This window comes from Bombina bombina, chromosome 5 (assembly GCF_027579735.1).
Source record: "Bombina bombina isolate aBomBom1 chromosome 5, aBomBom1.pri, whole genome shotgun sequence".
Lineage (NCBI taxonomy): Eukaryota > Metazoa > Chordata > Amphibia > Anura > Bombinatoridae > Bombina > Bombina bombina.
Window position 1 is genome coordinate 230,275,731 of NC_069503.1, and position 7,500 is coordinate 230,283,230.

Sequence of the window (7,500 nt, forward strand, 5' to 3'; positions counted from 1 at the left end):
AGATACAAACACTGTTGTCAGATAGCTTAATGCATGTGCACGCTCCTGAGCTCACCCCGGATTACTCTTTAATAAAGGATACCAAGAGAACTAACCAAAATCGAAAACCCAAGTAAAATCGAAAGTTGTTTAAAATGTCATGCTCTACCCATTCGTATCAAGTTTAATTTTGACTTTAGTGTCCCTTTAAGAATTTTTTTTTATATAACCAGTTGGGGAGTGTTTAACAAATTCTTTGAGAATGTAAAAAAAAAAAATGTGTAATTATGCAAAAAGAAAAAAGTTAAAGGGACAGTCAAGTCCAAAATAAACTTTCATGATTCAAAAAGGGCATGTAATTTTAAACCACTTTCCAATTTACCGTTATCAATTTTGCTTTTTTCTCTTGTTATTCTTAGTTGAAAGCTAAACCTAGGAGGTTCATATGCTAATTTCTTAGACCTTGAAGATCGCCTCTAATCTAAATGCATTTTGACAGTTTTTCACCATTAGAGGGTGTTAGTTCATATGTTTCAGATAGGTAACTTCACGTGCATTAGCTCAATGTTATCTAAAAGTGAGCACTGATTGCCCCCTTATTTCAGTTCTTTTGACAGACTTGCATTTTAGCCAGTTTGTAGAGGCTTAGATACAAGGTAAAACGTGCATTATAACCGTGTTGGTTATGCAACACTGGGGAATGGGTAATAAAAGGATTATCTATCTTTTTAAACAACAAAAATTCTGGTGTTGACTGCCTCTTTAACTAATTATTTTGTTTCATAGTTTCCTGTAATTTAAACTCTGAAAACAAACCAATTCTGGAACTGCACGTGACAGGCTTTACAGCCCCTAACCTTGCATTGTACGTGTCTCTAATTGATATGAAAAAGCATAAAATAGAACAAAAGAAAACTGGACAGCAGTTTCTAATCCAACAACAAGCCCTGATTGGATTCTCCAAAATAAGGCAAGTGGCTAAAGTTTTTCTATTAAAAAAAAAAAAGAGAGAGAGAGACTTCAGCAAACTATCAATTTTTTTCCACACCCCCCTAGTACGTTAAATTTATTTGAAGGCAGCAGACATTTTTTATATGTTTACTATTCATTTAAAATCTTTAAAGGGACAGTTAAGTACAAAAAAAACCTTTCATGACTCAAATAGGGAATGTAATTTTAAACAACTTTCCAATTTACTTTTATCACCAATTTTGCTTTGTTCCCTTGGTATTCTTAGTTGAAAGCTAAACCTAGGAGAAGGTTCATATGCCAATTTCTTAGACCTTGAAGACCACCTCTAATCTGAATGCATTTTGACAGTTTTTCACCACTAGAGGGATTTAGTTCATGTGTTTCATATAGATGACATGGAGTTCACGCACAAGAAGTTACCTAGGAGTGAGCACTGATTGGCTAAAATGCAAGTATCAAAAGAACTGAAATAAGGAGGCAGTTTGCAGAGGCTTAGATACAGGGTATATATATTTATTTTTTCTTTTTTTGGGGGGTTATCACTGTCCATCTATAAAGATTTTGGAGCTCTCCAATTCAACAAGTGAGCAATATTTATTTTGTTCGGCGCGGATGAGTTCTAGGTCACTGGAGATTTAATCTTGAATAGCTGTTATGTGTTAGTGGTTTTTCTGGCTTCTTTGTGGCTCTGTGCAACGTTTCCATTGTACATTAATACTCAAAACCCAACCATGAATTAAATGTGCCCCCCCATTCAATACTATAATATTTTAGAACTGGACAGCTCCAGTTTAAAAGTGAAGTTTTCACCGTATGAGCCATATTTTCCTTGGTGATTTTATTCACATCAAACTCTCTGCCAGCTTATATCAACTTGTGAAATCATCTATGGTGTAGTGAGCCAAGCTTGGTCTAAAGTAATAATTTTGTAAATCCTTAAACAAGCTACATCTGGGAGGTGCTTTTTGTTTCATCTCGAAGGCCATGTATTCCAAAAAAGCATCTTGTAGCATTTAATGGAAACACAAACCGTAAACGCAGCATGCTTTACTATCTGGTTTGGAAGAGGCATAGACTTAACAAATACATTTACTGCCAGCAGACCTGCACAGAGGTAATATAAAAGACTTTAAAGCTAAAGGAATCTATTAGCACAGCATTCCTTAGAGTATAGCAAACAGTTTGGTGCAGACTGAGACTGCTCATAGGCTTGTTTATGAGGACAATCTCCAGAAAATGTACACAATTTACCAAGTTGTATTTACATTAAAGGCTAACGGTGGGTTGTAAAACATTGCCTGGTTACATAGAGAATAAATGTTTAGAAGAGAGTTTGCAATAAACTACCCACCCTATTTAGAGATATGCTTCATATCTAAATAACCGTGGCATGCACATTAGGTGTAGCTGTTGTGCTTAAACTCATAGACTCCATATACAATACACCGTATAAGGAATGCTTGCGAGAGAATCGGCTTTATGGATTTGTGCACAAAAATGTGTTTTATGAAATGTAGTAACACTATTATGTTCAAGTGGTTATAGGACAACTAAACCTGCCTTTCAGAGAATGCTAAGCATTGTGCAGTTATAGGCTACATGTTAAAGGAATATGAAACCCCCAAAAAATTATTTTGTGATTCAGGAAGAGCAGACCATTTTAAATTTACTTCTATTATCAAATTTGGTTTGTTCCCATGATATTCTGTGTTAAGACACCTAGGTAGCACTACATGGCAGGAAACAGTGCTCTTGTACATGGATAACATTCTTGCAAACCTGCTGCCATATAGTGGTCCAGAAACAGACCGCCTCCTAGGCATACATCCCTGCTTTTTAACAAAAGATATCAATAGTATGAAGGAATATTGATAGAAGTAAATTAGAAAGTTATTAAAAACCAGATGCTCTGATCCCTTTAAAGATACTGAAAAACTGGGCATGGCCTTACCACATGCTCCTTAGATTTGTGGGTTCTCATTTTTCAATAGATATTCGTCACAACTCAATGTTACCGACATCTAGTTCCTGTAGTGGACCTATTTAACAAGCAGCAATATACAGGCTGTATAATATGTGGATAGATCTATAGACCGACTGATAATGAGCATGCTGCACTTTATGATACTGAATATTTACACACTGGCAGTGAACACTGTGCTGTACAATGATGTGAGATTCTATAGCCTGCTCTGTATAAATACTCTAATGAATATGCTGTACAATTAAGGAATATCTATACACTGCACTGTATAATGATGTATTTATACATGGATGAGTATGCTGCGCAGTATAATGAGGATGAGTATCTACAACAGATGACGACAGCCTCACATCTATGTATTGACTGGCTGCTATGCGCCCCGCTCCTGCACATGGGCCCTGGTGCGCTGCACCTGCAGTTAAGCTGACTAGATCTTCCTTTAAAATACATAAAAGTTAGGCCTGTGTTCTCTGAAGAGGCAGCTCAGGATATACAATGCGAGTATGAAAATGGTAGCAAAGATATTACTATGCTCTCCAAGTGTCACGAATTCTTTATTTTACCTTTTACAATTAAAACTCCTATTCCTGTTAGCAAATCATAAGCTCTGAACTTGCAGTCTTCAAAAAAATAAATTTCAGCAACCAAGAAAAAGACACTAATAAAACCACAAAATCTATACACAGAATTATTTGCCACCTAAAAATGACCAGATTTAGTTATCTCACAATACAATTAAATATATGATGCAATAAAGTTTGTTTAATCAAGCTTCACAATTCCTAGATTAGTACATCATATAACCCCTTGAGTGCTAACGACGACTCAGAGCCGTCGCTAGCACTCTCCCACCTTGAGGGAGATCTGGGGGCTCCCACCCACTCCTACCCTGGCGATCGGGCCTGCATAGTGACAGGCATCGCCAGGGCTTCACGTTTTGCGCAGTGACGTCACGCACAATGACGTCACCGCGCAACTTTATTAAAAATTTACAATACAAAGTATAGGGAAAGGGGGCATGCTGCTTAGAAGCCTGTATCTCAGGCATCTAAGCAGCTACAGACCCCAAGGCCCACCATTGGAAAGGTAATCGCCTAACCTTTCCAACAATGTAAGTCTTGGGGATCTGGTAAAAAAAAAAAAATCATTTTTTTTTTAAAAACACAAACCCTTAAATTACAGGTGGGAAAGTGCTTAACACTCAAAAGGGTTAAATAACATTTGATAGATTTTTTGTCAAAATAGGTTTCCTTCTGCTATTAAATTTACTATATTGTCTTTAGCAGGGTTCTTCAAGCCACAGGTCGCAACTCGGTGTGTGCGGTGTGTGCTGTATGAGAGGGAGGTGTGTGCTGTATGAGAGGGAGGTGTGTGCTGTATGAGAGGGCGGTGTGTGTGTGTGTTGTATGAGAGGGCAGTGGGTGTTGTATGAGAGGGCGGTGTGTGTGTGTGTGTTGTATGAGAGGGTGGTGTGTGTGTGTGTGTTGTATGAGAGGGTGGTGTGTGTGTGTGTGTGTGTTGTATGAGAGGGTGGTGTGTGTGTTGTATGAGAGGGCGGTGTGTGTGTTGTATGAGAGGGCGGTGTGTGTGTTGTATGAGAGGGCGGTGTGTGTTGTATGAGAGGGCGGTGTGTGTTGTATGAGAGGGCGGTGTGTGTGTGTGTGTGTGTGTGTTGTATGAGAGGGTGGTGTGTGTGTGTGTGTGTGTTGTATGAGAGGGTGGTGTGTGTGTGTGTGTGTGTTGTATGAGAGGGTGGTGTGTGTTGTATGAGAGGGTGGTGTATGAGAGGGTGGTGTATGAGAGGGTGGTGTGTGTGTGTGTGTGTTATATGAGAGGGTGATGTGTGTGTGTTATATGAGAGGGTGGTGTGTGTGTGTGTGTTATATGAGAGGGTGGTGTGTGTGTGTGTGTTATATGAGAGGGTGGTGTGTGTGTGTGTTATATGAGAGGGTGGTGTGTGTGTGTGTGTGTGTTATATGAGAGGGTGGTGTGTGTGTGTGTGTGTTATATGAGAGGGTGGTGTGTGTGTGTGTGTGTGAGTTGTATGAGAGGGTGGTGTGTGTGTGTTGTATGAGAGGGTGGTGTGTATGTGTGTGAGTTGTATGAGAGGGTGGTGTGTGTGTGTTGTATGAGAGGGTGGTGTGTACATTCACTTTTTTCCCATTAAATGTGTTACTGGGTTTAACGAATCATTGTAAAACAAAAAAAAACAAAAAAACTAGTCTATTGCAGAAGAGGTTTTATTTAAAACTTAGTTCAATCTAAAAACATAATGGCTTCGAGAAGAGAGGGTGGTGTGTGTGTGTTATATGAGAGGGTGGTGTGTGTGTGTGTGTGTGTGTGTTATATGAGAGGGTGATGTGTGTGTGTTATATGAGAGGGTGATGTGTGTGTGTTATATGAGAGGGTGGTGTGTGTGTGTTATATGAGAGGGTGATGTGTGTGTGTTATATGAGAGGGTGGTGTGTGTGTGTTATATGAGAGGGTGGTGTGTGTGTGTGTGTTATATGAGAGGGTGGTGTGTGTGTGTGTGTTATATGAGAGGGTGGTGTGTGTGTGTGAGTTGTATGAGAGGGTGGTGTGTGTGTGTTGTATGAGAGGGTGGTGTGTATGTGTGTGAGTTGTATGAGAGGGTGGTGTGTGTGTGTTGTATGAGAGGGTGGTGTGTACATTCACTTTTTTCCCATTAAATGTGTTACTGGGTTTAACGAATCATTGTAAAACAAAAAAAAACAAAAAAACTAGTCTATTGCAGAAGAGGTTTTATTTAAAACTTAGTTCAATCTAAAAACATAATGGCTTCGAGAAGAGAGGGTGGTGTGTGTGTGTTATATGAGAGGGTGGTGTGTGTGTGTGTGTTATATGAGAGGGTGGTGTGTGTGTGTGTGTTATATGAGAGGGTGGTGTGTGTGTGTGTGTTATATGAGAGGGTGATGTGTGTGTGTTATATGAGAGGGTGATGTGTGTGTGTTATATGAGAGGGTGATGTGTGTGTGTTATATGAGAGGGTGGTGTGTGTGTGTTATATGAGAGGGTGGTGTGTGTGTGTTATATGAGAGGGTGATGTGTGTGTGTTATATGAGAGGGTGGTGTGTGTGTGTTATATGAGAGGGTGGTGTGTGTGTGTTATATGAGAGGGTGGTGTGTGTGTGTGTGTTATATGAGAGGGTGGTGTGTGTGTTATATGAGAGGGTGGTGTGTGTGTGTGTGTGAGTTGTATGAGAGGGTGGTGTGTGTGTGTTGTATGAGAGGGTGGTGTGTACATTCACTTTTTTCCCATTAAATGTGTTACTGGGTTTAACGAATCATTGGAAAACAAAAAAAACAAAAAAACTAGTCTATTGCAGAAGAGGTTTTATTTAAAACTTAGTTCAATCTAAAAACATAATGGCTTCGAGAAGACAAAGTTACAGATGCTCCTATCTACAGCATGTGGCACTCAGATGTATACAGAGTTCACAACAATGTTACAGACATTCCATACATCTCCCTAGGTATAAACCTCCTCAGCCTGGTGCTTATTACTGGACCCCCAAAGGCCCTTTGATGTTATAGGACATTATATCTACGCCAATGGGAAGGATTAGTTTATTTTCAACTTCAATGTAAAAGATAAACAGCTACTGAAGAGACCAAAGTGACTCCAGAACACAGAAGATTCTTACAGGAATGTGAAGAGAATGCTTTTAAAAACTGTTATAATCTGTAATTAGCTCTAGATTGTAAATCTTAGTATTTATCACTGATGAATCACTTTACTAGTTCAAAGGGTCATAATGAAAAAATAAAAATAAAATGACATGCTCTGAATATTAGTAACACCAGCAGCACCCAACCCAGTATAACCCTGCAAATGGATTAAAACACATATTTGGGAAGTGCAGTTGATCCAATCAGCAGCAGCAACAACAACAGTTTCCACTCTGTACCAGCAGTGCTCTGCAGCTCCCAAGCAACAGAACCTACTCCATATTCAAATTATGAACTCTAATATAACCCTCGACAATGCACACAGGAAAGAGAAATATAAAAATTGGATTTTATCAGAACTAGGAAGGCATAAAAGCGAATACGCACACATTTTTTAAGTCTCAAAAAAAAATAGATTATGGTGTCTCATCTTCAAAGGCTATCAATTTTTTATTTCATGACTTAGAGCATGCAATTCTAAACAGCTATTTTACTTCAATGATCTAATTTGCTTCATTTTCTTCGTATCCTTTGTTGAAAAGCATAACTAGGTAGGCTCAGAAGAAGCAATGCACTTCTGGGAGCCAACTGCTGACTAGTGGCTTCATATATATGCCTCGTCATTGGCTCACTCAATGTGTTCAGCTAGCTCCCAGTAGCAAGCTACAAGGAAATTAAGCATTTTGATAATAAAAATTGGAAAGTTGTTTAAAATTGCATGCTCAACCTGAATCATGAAATGAATGTTGGGTATTATGTCTCTGAGATCCTAGGCTAACCTGAAGATCCAGAAGTGCATTTTCATAACAATGTTAGCCAAAACTTCTGAAAACTAAACACTTTTCCTAAACTTCAGTTCAACAGACAACACAAAT

General features: G+C 38.8%; 1 protein-coding gene across 15 annotated transcripts in view; it reads right to left on the bottom strand.

Annotated features, from left to right (window-relative positions):
- The window catches only part of SVIL (supervillin), a 766,609-nt gene that overhangs the window by 223,057 nt on the left and 536,052 nt on the right, over positions 1-7,500 (bottom strand). The window lies entirely within an intron of this gene.